Source organism: Podarcis bocagei, assembly GCF_964188305.1.
Source record: "Podarcis bocagei genome assembly, chromosome: 1".
Taxonomy (NCBI): Eukaryota; Metazoa; Chordata; class Lepidosauria; order Squamata; family Lacertidae; genus Podarcis; species Podarcis bocagei.
The window spans coordinates 85,231,925-85,249,260 of record NC_138125.1 but is presented as its reverse complement, the minus strand read 5'-3'; positions in this window follow the sequence as shown (position 1 = coordinate 85,249,260).

Genomic DNA, 17,336 nt, shown 5'->3' with positions numbered 1-17,336 from the left:
GATTGCCACCAACTTGGATGGCTTTAAAAGATGATTAGACAAATCCATGGAGGATAAAGCTATCAATGGCTACTAACTCTGATGGCTATTCTCTGCCTCGACTACTGTCAAAGGCAGTATGCCTCTGAATAGCAGTTTCCGGAAGCTGGTTGGCCACTGTGAGAACAGGATACTGGACTAGATGGGCCACCGACTTGATACAGTGGGTGGGCTCTTCTTATGTTCTTAGGCTGTAATAAATGTGTTATAGTCTTTGAGGGGTTGGATGGACCCTTAGCCTGTTTAGCAGCAAGAGCAACACACCCTGCTACCTCCACTGAAAGTTGCTTCTATAAGCAATGTGGACCATAGAGAGAGGAAACTATGTCAAGAGGGAGGGTCCTCATAAAGGCAGAGTTGGACATTCTCCTGTTGTTGGGGGTCTTCAACTCCTGCCAGCCTGCCAGTGGGTAGGAATGAGGAGTGTTGTAGTCTAACAACTTCTAGAGAGCTACAGGTTCCTCATCACAAGGTTTTTCCCATGGGTGTATGAAAGCTTTTGGTGGGAAAGAATCCTTTCATTTTCAGAGCATCCTAATAATTTGTTCTGGCCCACCCTGAAGAAAGATGGCCTCCTCTCAGATTGAAGGGAGAGTCCTTCCAGTCCTGGAATGCGCATCAGATGTTCAGAAAGCCAGTAGTACTTACCTCCCTTTTCCTGAGCTCTTACTCCTGTTATACAGTGGTACCTCGGGTTACAAATGCTTTGGGTTACAAACTCTGCTAACCCGGAAGTAGTACCTTGGGTTGAGAACTTTGCCCCAGGAAGAGAACAGAAATTGTGAGGCGGCAGCAGCAGGAGGCCCCATTAGTGAAAGTGTGCCTCAGGTTAAGAATGGTTTCGGGTTAAGAACAGACCTCCGGAATGAATTAAGTTCGTAACCCAAGGTACCACTGTACACAGTTATTGTATATGTTTTGGGTACAAATACTTGTACAGGGTTAATATTCTAAACAGAGAGGCTTGTGATTGATAACTGGAAGGGGATCAAAAATCGTCTTTTAGGATGCCGTGTTAAATTGAAAATATTCAGTGTTGGTATTCCTCACACAGGTTTCTTTTTTAAAAGGACATGTTCTGCTTAATTCTTTTGATTATTTGCCGAGAGTGTCCTCCTTTGGCAACATGATATGCTTTTAAAAAAATAGCATTTTCTCCTTTCTTGTCCCCATTCCCCTGTTAAGTTTGCCAGCAAGAGAACTATCTGCATCTTAAAACTCTCCAAGTCTCTGCAACCAGTCCCCCCCCCGTTTTTTATTTTTAGTTTTTGAAATAGGCTGCAAGTATGTTTTGTAAAGATAGGAGCGATCCCAACCTTCCTAAAATAAAAATTCAATAGAGCCCTGGGGTATGTGTACAGGGAGAGTGTGGATCAGGTGGCTAGCACCAGAATGCTTGGCTTTATAGTGCTTAATATTGCCCTGGGGTGCCTGCAAATTGTGATAGAGAGAGATGGTGCTAGAGAGGCTCTTTTTTAATATGTGGAAAGAAGGGCGGGGTTGGGGTTGAAGCAGCAAGAAGAGCGTGTATATTATCCCACTCCGAGGGCAGCAGCTTTCTTAATTTAACTTCACATAAGGGAGAGAGAGGATGTTAGAGCTGGAAGAGTGGGTTATTTTTAGCAGGTAGAAGACTGCTCGTAGCCAAAGTTAAATGTGAGAGTACAGGTGTGAGGTATGCATACGTGTGTGTACGTGTGTGTGTGTTGTCTGAGGCAGGTTAAATAGGCAGGTCCATTGAAAGGGGTTTTAGGAGCTGGAAGGTGAGGAGAATTGAACACATACACGAACACGTTGGGGTGACTGAGCAACAGAACCAGCTCTCTGGTGTTCCTGTGGAAGGGTGGGCAAGCGAGTGAATGAGTATGAAGTTAGGGTTAATTGGCAGGGGTGCAGGCAAAGGCCAGAGCTGCAGCGAGGGCCATGCTGAGCCGTGAAACGGGAGGAAAGTGCCATTAAATCTGCCAGCAAGACTCCAGCGGGCTCAGTCTTTCCAGGTCAGGTAATTATCCTTGTGAAATATTCATGACCCCTTATCCCAGATGCTATTTCAGAGCAGCAGGGGGGGAGAGAGGGATGTGAGAATGAAGGCTCGGGAAGATACAAACACACATACGCATAGCTACATCGCAGCATGGAATCTTTACAAATTACACACCGTCTCGTGCCTCCTGCCCACCCTTCCTCTTAAACACAGGCAAACATCCACGAGATTGTGCAGGCAGGGCTTCCTGTCCAGACAGAAGATGATGGGGGTGACCTGCTATTGTCGCGGCAGTCAGCAGCCCGCCTCATCTTTGCCACAGCAACAACCCCCCGGAAAACCTAGCGTCTCTCTTGCTTCTTTTGTGCGGAGCCGCTGTGGAAACTGGAAGGCGCGTCGTTCCAAAAGGCTTCTGGGGGCTTGGCTCTCCCCGAGAACTGCCACCAACACTGGCCTCTGTTTGAGTGAAGAGATGCGCCGAACTTGCTCTCATTAGTAATCACAGCCACTGACGTCTGGGTGACCATTTGTTCCGGTTGCTAACCTTTAAGTCCAATTTGCTCCTGAGCTGGGCATGGGCAATCCTTAGGACGAGTGGCAAAAATCTGTTGTGCTGGGATGAGTCACAAATTCCTATGCCTTGCTCAGTTGCAAAGGTGGACTTTGGTAACATGGTGCCCTGAACAAAGGCAAAATTTCCTCCCCCCCCCCCAATGTTTCTTATTTTCTCAATAATTTCCTTTGGTACAGTTGCCTGTTTTATGGGTCTTCTTAGTAGGTACTCATATAAATACATTTGTTGTTGTTGTTTGTTGTTTTGCACCTACTCATCTTGGCACCCTGTGTGGGAAAACCACCCACATTACCCTGAAACCGGTGCTGCTTGCTTGCCATGAGGAGTGCAGTACCCCATATAGGGCAGTGGCAGGGAAGCTGTAGCCCTCCATATGCCGCTGGGTTCTGAGACTCCCTATTGGCCATACTGGCTGGGGCTGATGGGAGGCAGAGCCTGATAACTTCTGGAGGGTCAGAGGTTCCCCATCCCTGCCATTGGGCAAAATAGACCTCTGTCCTCACTTTCTCCTGCGTGCTGAACTATTACAGCAGGGCAGTTTGGGGAATGGGAAGCTAAATGCTTTGCGTACCTTACCTCAGCCATCTTTGCAAGAGCCTTGTTACTCAGGATGCTTCCCAAATTTTAGGTTAAAGGGTATGGCTTGATGCAGGGGTTGAGATTTGAAATTGGGCTTGCTGCAGCTCAGGTTCTGTATTTGCTCTTAAGATACCTGGCAGCAACTGCTCCAGACAGGTACTCCTGCATCGGGTGTTAATCCCACACCTTGTCGACCTGCTGTTCCTATGAGCTCTCACAGACTCCTAAACAGAAGAGGTATTTGTGTACCACTGCCCTGCTTAGACACAGATCAGCTGCCACAGTCAAGGGACTGGATCCTGTGACCAGTCATGTGTGTGCAGCCTGTCCACTGGGTGTGGCGTCTACAGTTGGAGTGTTCTGCCCTGGACAGGGCCATTGGTGGACCTAAATTCTGGGGGCCCTAAAGCTCGAACAGTTATGGGGGCCTCTTTACAAACAGCAACAAGGTCTGGGTAACCAATGTTATCTTCTTCAATGGGGTTGTTTACAACATCTGTGCTACTGACTCTCAAACTTTGGGATTGTGTGTGAGTGATCCATTAGAGTCATGCAACTCAGATTGGTTCTACTAGACCCAATGTTTCTAAGCAAATAGTTTCTGCCGCCCTCTAGAATTAGGGGCCCTGAAGCTTAGACTTCATTAGTTTCATAGTGGATCTGCCCCTGGGTAGGGCCTAGGGAAGGGCTGTAGCTCAGTGGCAGAGAATTTGCTTAGCAAGCAGAAGGTCTTGGGTTAGATCCCCAGCTGGGAGATACCCCTGTCCTAGAGAGCATGGCATCAGGCAACTTTCTATGTTGTTCCTAACTAGGGAGAAGGAATAAATGATGCAGATGAAGCCATTATTCAGATTGTCTTGTTGTGAACAAGTGAGTCAGAAACTGCACCTTGCTGTAGAATTTCCTTTTGGGCGCCTGCACAGCATCCCCAGCACTGCCTGTGCTTATGTCCTTTCCGTAAGGGAGACCAATTCCAAACACTTTGAAGGGAAGCATATGGAGAAGATAATTAAGGAGCGATCTGTCCATTCCACATTGTTCCGCTTTCAGTTGTTGGAAGAGAAAATAGGAAAGCAGTGGAATATGAGGCTGCCCCCTCTGCGCAGCCAGCTTAACAAGTGAATTAACTAGTCTCTCTCTCTCCTCTTTTTTAATCCACTATTTACTAATGGCGGTTATCAGGCTTTACAGAGGGCAAAGTGACCTTCCTTTCCTCCCCAAGCGGTATGTAAATAAATGAAGGAGTGAAAACTATTGACATTTCTCCTCTTCTAAATGAAGCCCTGATGAAATGTAGATTGCCACTCTGAACACCACCTCTTTCTTCCCATTGAGGAAAGAGGAGGCTCTGTCCTTTTTTCCGCAAGGGCATCTTGAATCAGCCAGTGGTAACTGTCCTGTCCTATGCATTCATCCCCTTAACTCTGCCCTTCTGGACCATGCAGTGAGAAATTTGCAATATCCTGGAGTGACTTGTTTCTGTGCAGCTCCCTAAATTCCCTGAATCAGTCAAGAGCTGCATACATTCAAAGGAACCTGGTGTTACAGATGGAGAAGTGCCATTGGGGAGAGCTTGCTTGAGCCAGCCCTGGTAAGAAATTGTAAGAAATTAAATGCAGCCAGGTGTTCTAGCCATCAAGATATTGTTTTCCTTTCCAAGCTTAACTGAGCTGGATCGATGCAAGTGCCTTATCCAGTCCCTTTGCCAAGGGGTCCCATTAATGGTTAGCACTGAAAAACTGCCAGTGCCACATTTAGGAATCGACAGTGATGGGGAACATTGCTTTGTGAGAAACTTTCCAGGGGCCACATGCCAGTGGAGGGCAGGAGCAGAGGCAAAAGTGGGTGGAGAAACTCACCTGACTGCTCTGTTCCAGGCACATAAAAACCAGGAACAAGAGGCAGTGATGGCCACCAACTTGGATGGCTTTAGATGAGGACTAAAGCAGCCTGTCATTGGCTGCAAGCCAGAATGGCTATCTTCTGCCACCTTCGTTGGAGGCTCCTGAAAACCAGTTGCTGGAAACCTCGGGAGGGAGAGTGCTGTTGCCCTCAGATCATGCCTACAGCCTTCCACTGGTTGGCCACTGTGACAATAGGATGTTGAACTAGATTGACCATTGGCCAGATCTGTCAGGGCTCTCCTTTTGTTACAATGTTCACTGTTCAGGGACATGCTCCAGACAGGCAAAAGAAGGCAAGGAAGGAACAACACATTTGGGGGGATGTGTGGCCTGGGGCATGCCCTGACAGCTGGATGGAGAGGCCTAGAGAGCTGCATTTGGCCCCAGACCTGAGGTTTCCCATTCCTGCCGGTTGTCCTGAACTTTAAGACTCTTAACCCATGCCCTAAAGAGTAAGCACCACAGAACTTGGTGGAACTTCCTGCTGGGTAAAGATGCATAGGATCAGCCTGCACAGAAACAACCTGGATTGCAAACTGCTTCAATGCTAACGGTATCAAATAATTTGAGAAAATATATTGATCTAGCCATTCTGTTTTCCTTTTCTGAAACACTAAGCTAGGAGAGAAAGCCTTTTCTCTTATTCTCCACATCAATATGGTGCTTTGCAAGCAGAAAGTTAAACTGGGCTTAAGTGCAGAGCTTCTTGGTGCAGTCATGGAGCAGGACTTAACTTGAACCTGCGCTCACTGCTGGAGCCTACCAAGTGGCTAGCTAATGCCTTTGTATCAGTACTTCAGATCTGGGTTCATCTATATAGAAAATGGGCTCTCCGTGTAAGGTCAGCTCAGAGAAGGCTTTATCTGGTATTTAGTGGCTTTGTGACTCTAGCAAAGTGACAGTCTCAGTGGAAACTCAATGATGCCAATTACAGAAGTCAGATGTATGGCCCGCTTGAGGTTAACATGTTCTGTACATATGTCACTCACTCGATAAAACAAAGCAAATTCCTCTTTTTAGCATGGAACGGCATTCTCTGGAAGAGCACTGCTGTGCTTTGTCAAACAAAGCAAATCACCGCTGAGTTGAAAGGTCAAGGATGCATTTCAAAGGCTAACATGCTTAAGTAACGGTCAAGGCTACCGAAAATAATTGAAATGCATGTGAAAGACCCCTCTTCGTTCTGTCTTGCTGATTGGGTCGCAAACTCTTTTCCTAGCAAAGCACTTGTGCCTTAAACTGCTTTCTGACTAGCATGTCAAAAAATTTCTGGTCGTGGTTATCTGCATGCTGGGGGCAAGGAGCTGATCTACCAAATTTCATCTTTTTATGCAGCTGTTTAAAGTCATCTTTGGGGTGGAGGGGAAGCTGGCAACTCAACTTCCCAGTTCCCAGAAGGCCGTTTCAGAAAGGAGTTGAACCACTGAACCTTTGGTGTTGTGGTGTTTGGGCTCAACTGTGACTGAAGTTCTTCTGGTCTGGTTTAGAGCCAGCCAGAGGGAGGCAGCTGCCTCAGGCAGCAGATCCAGAGAGGCAGGGAGCAGTGGCGAGGTGGTGTTGAGAAAGCAGAGTTGTGCATGACACACAGCCTGACCTGCAACTCTTAAATCAGCCTGCTTGTCTCAGCTGTGATGGCAGACCCTGCCAGTGTTCAAATAAGATTCAGTTGCCAAATTAGTCCAGTTGGCTTTTGAGCACACTTTTGATAATTTGTTTTATATTTGTAAATGGCTTAGAAACCACCTTAGCAAGTTGCAGTATGTAAACGATAAATAATAAAAGAATGGGGGAAACACTATTTTGGCCTTTGCTTTAGGCAGCATAATGCCTGGGGCTGGCCCTTTCAGTCTTGCAGGGGGTCAGCAGAAACAAAGCAAAATTAATGGATCTAATTTGTTGTCTCTCTCAGAGCTTGGAGAGGGGGAAACTGCTATACGAGATACTATAGACATAAATCAGCATAAATACACCCTTTGGCAGGGAACTTGCTGTTGAATTAACAACTATGTGTATGTGATTCTTGCATCAAAGGTGAAAAAAGGGTGGTTTCAAACTGCTGTCCTCTCCCAGTCATGGGACTGGCATTTGGAGACTGGCGGGAGAAAGGGAGAGGAAAGGCAAGATTTCTGCCAAATTTAGAGACCTGACTCTTGGCTAGATTTGACATTTAATTGCCCCTGCAAAAAAAGCATCCTATTTTAAGAGTGTGTATGTAGTTACATATTTCTATCTCAGTATAATAAGAGCAATAGGATCATTACAGGCCAGACAATACACCTTTAACCTTTGTTTTAAGCAGAGGGATTTGCACTTTGGCCTGTTTAGTTATAAATAACAATTCTTCAGCAAGAACAACTGCATGTGGTCAGCACCCGCTCCAGCTTTGGGGAGGGAGGAGGGAGAGTCCCTTGCGTGAGATGCCCTCAGTGGGTGTCCACCTCTGATCAGGTCCACCTCTTTTTTGCCGCTTGCCCCACTGCCCACTTCCTTGCCCTCCCTGCAATGTGGCCAAATCTACACAAATGCTTGGAGAGTGTGAAAGCCCATGCAGAGGATGCTACTCCTCCTCCATCTGGCAGCTGCTTCTATGCTCAGAGAGGGCATATAACAGGCAGAGGAGGAGGAGGAGGAGCAAGATCAGGAGCTCAGTGGAGGGACCTCTGCTCAGGAGGGAAGCCTCAGCAGGTACCAAGTGATGCTGACCCTGTCCTGTCTGAATGGGGGAGGGAGGAGAGACCAGAAGGATTGGCTCCCCTCCTTTCCCCACCTCACTGTGGCATCTCTGCCATCGACCTGTTTGCCTGCCTGCTATGGATATCCATCACATAAAAGCAACAGGACTCTGGCATGCCTGTAGTTTCCCAGAGGGCAGGTACCGATGGACAAAATATATATTTTAAAAGAACCTCCCCAGACTCTCTGGTTGTACATCTCCATGATGCTTTCTGATGGTTATTAATGAGTGTGCCATCAGTTTCTATTTCAAGTCAAGCCCACACGGCTGAATCCGTAACCCGATGCCTTTCCACAGCTCCCATTTGGGTTCAAGGAAGTAATTCTCAGCCTCACACAACAAAATTTTGATCTGTTTTTCAGTTCAGGTTCTCTCTTTGTCAGGCAGCTAATGTGGCTGCAGCGATCCCTGCTTTGAGCATCGCCTTTCAGTGGAATAGCTGGAATTCTGGCCTTGGACCTGCATTATTTCACATCACTCCTTATGCTGGGTTCCGCTGCTGTTGTTGCTTTTAAATCTAAACGCTGGCTTCAAGGACTGTGCAGACTTGATGCATGATTTTCATACTTCTGATCGTGCCACATGTCAGGGAACCGGGGGCCTGGCTTCCAGATCAGAGGCCAGCTTCCCAGAAGGCTTCTCCCCACATATGGCTTTTCTCTCTTCTGCCCTGACCATATTCTTCTTTTACTTTTCCAATGCAAATAGTCTGCATAGTGCAGGGGGAGCCAGAGTGGGGATGCACTAGTTGTGGTGGTGAGCTTAAATCCTCCTGCGTTGTTGTTGTTGTTGTCGTCGTCATTAGCATTATTTTTTCTTTACCACCCTTCATCTGAGGATCACAGGGCAGTTTAAAAACACAAAAATACATACCATAGCAACAAACGGTAACTCCACAGTTTAAAAGACCACTGGATGTTTATTTACCCAATGGCCTGGGCGAAAGGGAAAGTTATTGCCTAGAGATAAGTAGTGAAGGTGCCAGGTGAGCCTCCCTGGGGAGAGCATCCCTGTAGCAGCAACAAAGAAGGAGACTGAGCTGGACGCAGCTGCAAGTGACAATCCTTGTGTCATTGCCCCATCAGGTCTCCATGTCTGCTCTTTACTTCTAAAAGCCGTTCAAATAAGTGCTTCAAGGGCATAAATGGCATTTCATCTCATTTGGCCCCTCACATGAGGGAAGCAGTTGCCGCTTTTCTCATCTAGGAAATAAATGCATGATGCATTCACGGCTGACGGGCGACTGAGGATACAGCTCCTTACGCTGTTCTTTGAAACACTCTCATAGTTCTTCATCCTTGTCCTCTGCACATCTGGTTTTAGAAGGAAATGAATTGCCTCTCTTGAAATGGCCATTGGGTTCTTGTTTTGTCTCTGACGCTGACCGATTGTGTGCTCCTGGATCTGTTTCCTTTCCCTCCCCCCTGCATTTGGCACCACTGAGGGAGGAGAGTCTTTCTCATTCTCTCCCACCACCTCAAGGACAGAGGATGCTGCTATCTCAGTTGGTGGGGACTGAACTGCAGCTGGTCATTGCTCAGCGGCTCACACCCATCCTGCCCTGGTTCAAGGGTCAGCAGGGAATTTGGTCCCCTTGCCACAACTCATTGGGTGGTCACTCAATCTAAGGTTAGTTTCATTCCAATTTGATGGAAGAAACAGCTGTTCGGAGGGGGATCAGGAGGATTAGGCAGCAGGAAAGCAGAAGATAAAGGCCTTAAATGGTTTTGTATCTTAAAGACATAAGGCTATTAAGATGCTAACATGGAAAGGGAAAGATATTTCAAGAACCCAGGACATCAGACAGCAGCGCCGAGGAATCCGGTTAGCCTAGACGAGAAGGTGACGAAGGCAGAGGCAGAAGCAGAGTCCCACCTTTGTAAGAATGGGGATGCTGTTTGCCTGGACTGACCTCACAAAAGGCACTCATCTTTTAGGCATGATCCAGGCTATTGCCTTTGTCATATCATCAGTTATACAGATCCATGTTTTCATAAGATGATCCTTTGTAATCCAGGGATTCCAGTCCAGTTTTTGATAAATGCACTTATTAGGAAGGAAAGCTCTCTGCATCAGCTCTGAGCAGGTATTGTTAGAGTGGCCAGGTGTCCTGTTTTTACAGAGGATAGCTCTCTATTGGAAGGGCTGCTTGGTTCAATATGATTTGACCATAGGAAGTGAGGGTGAGCAGTGTTTGTGTGTGTGAGAGAGAGTGTGTGAAGTTGCCGATCAACCTCACATGGATGGTAGTAGACTGAGCAAGTCACAGCCTTCCATTCTATGGTGGGGATTCTTCTGCTTCTATTTAAATTATGCCCATTATTACTAAATCTGCATTTATGTGAAGTAGCAGACAGGACAGGAACCTGTTCTCTCTTGTCCTTGGTAGGGACTTTCCTCTTTTGCAGCAATGTGTAATATTAGGCAGGAACCCTCCCTGGGTCATCTTGGCTCGGAGACCCTCTGCTGAACCATATGCTGGGTCCTCTCCCACCACCGAAAGCCATGCCATGTTTCTGCAGCTGGCACCATTCATGCCCGCCTCTGCCCCTGACCTGAAGAACTTCTGCAGCCCAGAGTGTAAGCCAGCTGCTGCAAAATGGCTTTCCCCCCACTTCCTGCCCTCCACAGCGGCTCCCCTTCTTTCTCTGCACCCTCCTGCCCCCCTGCAAAATTTTCTTTCTGCAAACCCTTCAAGATGACCCCATCCCTGCTCTTGATACGAGAACTTTTCCCTCTTCTGACACACAGAGAGATGGAATCCGAAGGCGAGGCGATGGCACCTGGCTCCTTCAAGCTCTCACGATGTGGAAAAGAGACAGAACTGTGCCACTAAATATTGGATAGGCCCTTCTTTGTAAGAGAGACGAGAGGGGAGGGGAGAGCCCACTAGCTGAACCACAGGTCAAGGTGCCTGAAGGCCTGTCCTGCTGCATTCATTTGACTAGGCTGTCGCCTTTCTTTCCCCTTCCTGTCAGCCACCTTGCTCTAAGAAGCCGGCAGATCAACCCAGGCATGATTCAGCTGCTGACAGAATTTATATAGTACTTAGGGCAGAAGCTTGCAACTACTGTCAACTCTGCTGGGCTCAACAGGGCTCTATAAACACAAATAAATCTCAATGATCCCGGTGGCAGGAACACTCCGGCCAAATCGCAGCTGGAAGTCCTGCGTTTGTGAAAAGCCTACGGGCCACTGCATTCCCTTCCCTTCCCGCTCCAGCTGCACAGGAATAATGCAGGCTCTGTGAGAGCCACGCGACCCGCAAGGGTAAGCATTGATTCCGGGAATCCCCCCCTCCCCGCCTCGGTTCTTGGGGTCACTCTGGCAGGAGCGGCAAAAGGAGATTGGTCTTCTGGGGAAGGCGGCCAGGATGAGCGAGCAGGTTGGAGCGGAGAGGAGCGTAGGCTGGCAGGCAGATGCAGGGAATGCCAGGAAGCCATTCAAGGGAGCTTTCAGAAAATAAATCAATCGAGAAGTGAGAGAGCGGCCTACGAAAAGAGGGCATGGGAATGGTATGGAACTGGACTCCATGCTTCCCCTGAGCCTTGACGTGACAGCCAGCTGTAAATTTGACCTTCCCAGAGACATCCGCATGATGGATATTAAAAGAACATGAGGCGCTGGGAAGTAAGTCAAACACATCTATTTGGGGCAGCAGAATTACTTCCATTCCCAAGGCAGAAAACATGTGTGCAACCTCTCTTCTTGCGGGTGGAATGGCACATTATCTTGGCCAAGTCCTGCTGAAATCCCTTCATCCACATGCAGAAGCCGTGTCCTCTTTTACATCTGGGCACCGCAGGATAAATCAGTGGGTGGAAAAAGAGAAGGGTGCTAAACTTCTCCTACACCTACACTAAATTTTGAAACCTAAATCATTTGGAATGCAGACATTGCCGTCCAGCACAAAAATGACATGTAGTGCTTAAGGACCAAACTAACGTCCCTAAGTCTACGCTGAATTAGGTAGTCACCATGGTGTTAAACCACCATGAAGTGAGAGGTCCATGGACTGGCTCTTCTGACATCTTTTTGTTTTCTTTGAGAGCCAGTGTGGTGTAGTGGTTAGGAGCGGTAGTCTCGTAATCTGGGGAACCGGGTTCACGTCTCCGCTCCTCCACATGCAGCTGCTGGGTGACCTTGGGCCAGTCACACTTCTTTGAAGTCTCTCAGCCCCACTCACCTCACAGAGTGTTTGTTGTGGGGGAGGAAGGGGAAGGAGAATGTGAGCCGCTTTGAGACTCCTTAAAGGGAGTGAAAGGCGGGATATCAAATCCAAACTCTTCTTCTTCTTCTTCTTCTTAAAAGCAGCCATATAGAGGAGGTGGGGTGGGAGGCATTTGGGTCCGGGTTGCCGTGCTATGGAAGCAAAGTTGAACATTTCCCCCTACAATGTTCCCATGATTTTATCAAATCTCTCATGCCCAGCTGCTGTTCATCACAGAAGGGAATAGTAATGCCTGTGCTTATTTGACTCCATGGCTAATAACAGCATCTGGGGGGTGTCTCATTTGATCAGGGAAACAGTGCAGGAGGAAGTGGTCTTTCCCCCTCCTTTCCACCCAGCACTGTAACCACAATCCAAATCCAAACCGCTTCTTCACAGATGTTTTTAAGCAAATGAAATTAAATTACTGAATCCAATTTCCCATGTCATGTGTAGTTTGTTGTCCCTGAGACATCTTTGAAATCAATGGTCTTAAATGTGCCTCCTTCTGAACTGATCAGGGGACGCGGGTGGTGCTGTGGGTTAAACCACAGAGCCTAGGGCTTGCCGATCAGAAGGTCGGCGGTTTGAATCCCCGCGACGGGGTGAGCTCCTGTTGCTCTGTCCCAGCTCCTGCCAACCTAGCAGTTTGAAAGAACGTCAGAGTGCAAGTAGATAAATAGGAACTGCTCCAGCGGGAAGGTAAACGGTGTTTCCGTGCGCTGCTCTGGTTTGCCAGAAGTGGCTTAGTCATGCTGGCCACATGACCCGGAAGCTGTACGCCGGCTCCCTCGGCCAATAAAGCGAGATGAGCGCCGCAACCCCAGAGTCGGTCACGACTGGACCTAATGGTCAGGGGTCCCTTTACCTTTTTACTGAACTGATCTGTTTTCAGTGGACAATGGATATTTGAAATCCACTGCCATAGGATTTGGTGAAAGACAACCATCTTCAGAGAAAAACTAGACAGGTAGGTATCAGCAAAGATGTTCTGGGCATTTCCTGTCTTGTGGAGGGTTAAGCATGAACTACTGGATAGAAGGAACGTGTGCTAGAGACCTGCTAATCTGTATTAGTGCCCTGGGCTGCGCTATGTTTCTTCCAAGGAAGCCTGCCCTAAGCTGGTACCTTCCAGATACTGTAAGACAGCAACTCCATCAGTGCCAGCTGGCATGGTCAGTGGAGGTGGGAATTATAGTTCAATTACATCTGAAGGGCACCACATTGAGGATGGCTGTCCTAAGGCATCTGAAACTGACCATTATAAAGTGCAAGACACTGGGCTTTTCAAAAATCTCTTTCTCATTTAAATGCAGGCTGCTTCTGGAGTAGGGGATACACGGCTTATTTAACAACTGGAGATGCAGTTTGGAAGTATGATTTTGTATTCAAGTCATCCAGCACTCAGACATTTTCCTCACCCAAATGATTCATACTCAACACTTTCTGAGATAATTTCAAATGTATTTCTTGCTGTCGTTGTTTTTTAAAGACCTGGTGGTTTCAGAAATATGGCAGCCTTTACATTCTTAAAAGTATGGAGCACCGCAGGATAAATCTCACTTCCACCCAGGTCCATTCAGACACAGGCCCTGCCACACACCCCTAAGCTAACCTGCTGCCTTTGGGTGTGATGGAACATCACCAGACTAACATCGGACTGGATTCTGACCATGAAATGGTCTCATGAAATGGTTTTTTTGTCTCAGGTAGCAAAATGCCCTGTAAACACCTTGTTGTTGTTGTTGTTTTTTAGTCGTCTTAGTCGTGTTTGACTCTCCGTAACCCCATGAAGCAGAGCATGCCTTGGAAACTCTCACTTTCTTCTCAAAGCTTCTCCTTTTTATGTCCATGGAGTTTTCTTGGCAAAATTCTGGAATGGTTTGCCAATTCCTTCTCCATCTGTAAACACCTACTAAATAGCAAAATTATAGTTACCAATTGCCTCTGAACTTTTGCTGGACAAACTCTCCACAGTTCAATTTTGAACCATCTCAGTTTTTGCATGCTTTCTTGGAGTTGTGGGGTGTGGAGGGGTGGTGGTTGAAAGCAATATCTGTTTCTGGATCCTAATGTTGTTTGTCACATGCATTCTGATGGTGCCAGGCACACAGACCTTATCATATTGATCCTCTGGGGAATTGCAGTTCCCTGCATCATCAGCCATGGTTCATAGCCACTTGCAAATGTAACCACCCCTCCCTTGCCAAAAGCAGACTCCATTCAGTAGCAAGATAGGGTGTTAGATCTAGATGGGGGACAGCAAGCAAGTGAAACACTTGCAACAACAGAGAGATGGAGAGACCCTCTTCCTAAGCAGAAGACTGCTTGGCTGGCTAATTTGGTCACGTACTTCACAGCAATCAATGAGCGTTTCATTGAGAGTAAGGGGCAGGCATTAAAGAATTTCTGCACATAAGCTATGAAGCAGCTGGCTTTGTTATTCACATAGTTTCATGGTGATCAATGAGTTTCGCTGAGAGTAAGGGGATAAAATTAAAGAACTTACGTGCATGTGCTTACAAAGCAGCCTCGTCAGCCTAAACTCTGACTGCCCATGTGCAGAAACTCATTTTACATTCTGACCCAGAGAAGATCTGGAGGAAGTGACTCTCGATTTCTAGTTGAGCATTACAAGCCGGACAAATTCCTATTCCAAACCAGGGAATTAGGAACTCGGCCAGCACATCTCTACTCCCCAACCCACATTGATTCATAGTTTTTTCTCTTGCCACTAGGAAAAGGGAATCCTTTTCCTTGAAATGTTTGAAGGTGTCAAACTTTTCAAGTCCACAGCTGGACTTGGCCATAGCAGGGCAAGAAACAGGCTTGCCAACAACATTCTTGCCTCACTGAAACAATATTATCCATGTTTGAAGTAGGTTCCGTGGGTTTATTCCCAGGTGAGTGTACATAAATAGCAGCCAGAATAATATTTATTAAGTCCCCTCCTCACCCCTGTGGCATAAATGCTCATTGTTATTTTGGAATACTATAGGTGATATCCAATTAAACCATACTCAGAGTAGACCTATTGAAATCAGTGTCAATGTACTTAATGACACTGATCAGTGGATGCTGGGCCATTAGGGTGAATGGGGCACTGCCACACCACGCTCAGCCTGTCCTCACCCAGTCCTCATCAGCCTACCTGCCTGCTCAATAGCCAATCCATGGAGAGATCTTGGCTGTCAGCTTCCTCCTTCTTAGCCTCAGTGTTGTTCTTGTAGAACTCAGCAGGAAGGAGGATGGGGACAAAACCAGAATTAGTTGGCTCCACCGGTCATTAGCTCCACCTACTGGTGGCCTCCCTGCCTTCCACCCTACCAGTCCCAATGGCAACAGCCATCTCTGAGTACACTGATCTCAGTGGATCTACCCTGAGTATGGCTTAATTGGATATACGTATCTCCCAGAGTGCTGCTTGACTTTCTTTGTTGATATAGTCCCAGGAACCACAAATTATTTTCTTTTAAAGGGTGTTTGCATCCATAGTTGTTTAAATACAGAAATATTAATCTGAGAATGAATTTAAAGAAATCATTGTTCCTTCATTCACATCTTCCTTTTTCTATTTCCTTGGAGGGGGGGTAATCCCTGGTCCTTCCAGTACAGAACAGGTGAGTCTCGGTTTCATAACTAGCTTTGATTTGCAAAAAGGAAACATTTGTCAGGTTTCAAGGCCTGTGCAGAGCTGAAGAGGGATTTTCAGAAGCTGCGCTGTACAGGTGTGAAAGTTTCCACGATTATGACAGCCATGGCGCTACAAAGCTGCCAATCAAATTGTGCAGGGATTCCTCTCCAGCCCAACAGGAGGCATCATCACCATCTGGCTTCAGAACAGGGGAGACCAAATACTTATAGGCTTTCCACAAAGAATGTCTCCCTAGACAAGCAGTGGGTGCACTTCCCCAGCTACAGTAGATTTGAAGTGATTCTCCTTGTATTGTTTAGCAGTGGCTCCAGCTCTCCTCCCAAGGGCCCCTTTCACTGTAATTCTAACAGAGCACTGAAGTGTGACATCACAGCATTGCAGTGACCCAATTTCCAGCCAGTCAGCAAGAGCCAAGGCAGCACCGGGTATGTCCCTGGGATCCAAGAGAACTTTTCACACATGCCCTGTACATCTGCTCTCAGTCTCTCTTGCACGCTACACACGCACCTTCGCTTGCACTTAGAAGCCAACACACACACACCAACCATCACATCGCATAGCTACAGAGGCGTGCAGAAGATGCTGTTACACACATTTGTAGTGCTAATAGCACGCGATGCTGTGCTTTTGCCTCTAAAGGCAGTGGCTGCTTCCACACTTGCTGTTTTCACTGGTTGCTAGATTTGCTCACTATATCATAGCAATTGCAGGGAATCCAAACTGGCTGCTGACAAGCTGTTGCATTCCAGTTTCGGGGGGGGGGGCTTTTAAAATAAATGTTGTATTCACCTTTGTCTTTAAAAAAACCTGTGCCATTTTTCAGATTTTCATGTGTGGACTGGCAAAGCTCTATAGCTGTACCAGGCATAAAAAGGTGTCTGTGAGACAGGTCCCTTCCATATGACCTGCTTATTAAGCATTCTTCCTGATTTGTTTGCAGGGAGATTTGACTAGGTTGTGTCAAGCAAGAATTGCCCCAAACTTTCCGGGGCACTTTCCTTATTATATAAAGTCCAGCCCCAAATCAGCTTTAATTGCACAACCTGAATTTGCCAGTACAGTATGAGACTGAGTATCACCTGAAAATAGTGATACATTTAGAAATCATTGCTATAATTGAAATAGGAACACATCTCAGCCTGGATAGCTTAGCTGGTTAGAGTGTAGTGTTGATAATGCCAAGCTTACAGGTTCAACCCCCGTATGGGACAGCTGCATATTTCTGCATTGCAGAATGACCCTCAAGATCCCTTCCAACTCTATGAGTCTAGTGAAGAAGGCTGTGACCAGGTGACCTATGCAGATGCTAACTGCTGATGGAGAATTTCAAGGCCCCCCACTGCATCACTCTCCCTTCTAAAGGTTCTTCATTCTTAAATTGGCCTTAGACTGATAGGCAGCTGCCCTATCAAGATGCATGATCGCCTTACGCACTGTGCTCTGGTCTGTGTGATCTGGAAAGATGTCCCTGCCTCCGCATAAAGTGCCGGAATATGTAATTGCTTCCTTTCAACTCAATGGGCATATCTACACCATAATATACATACAAGTGGTACCTCTGGTTACCTATTTAATTCGTTCTGGAGGTCTGTTCTTCACCTGAAACTGTTCCTAACCTGAAGCACCACTTTAGCTAATGGGGCCTCCTGCTGCTGCC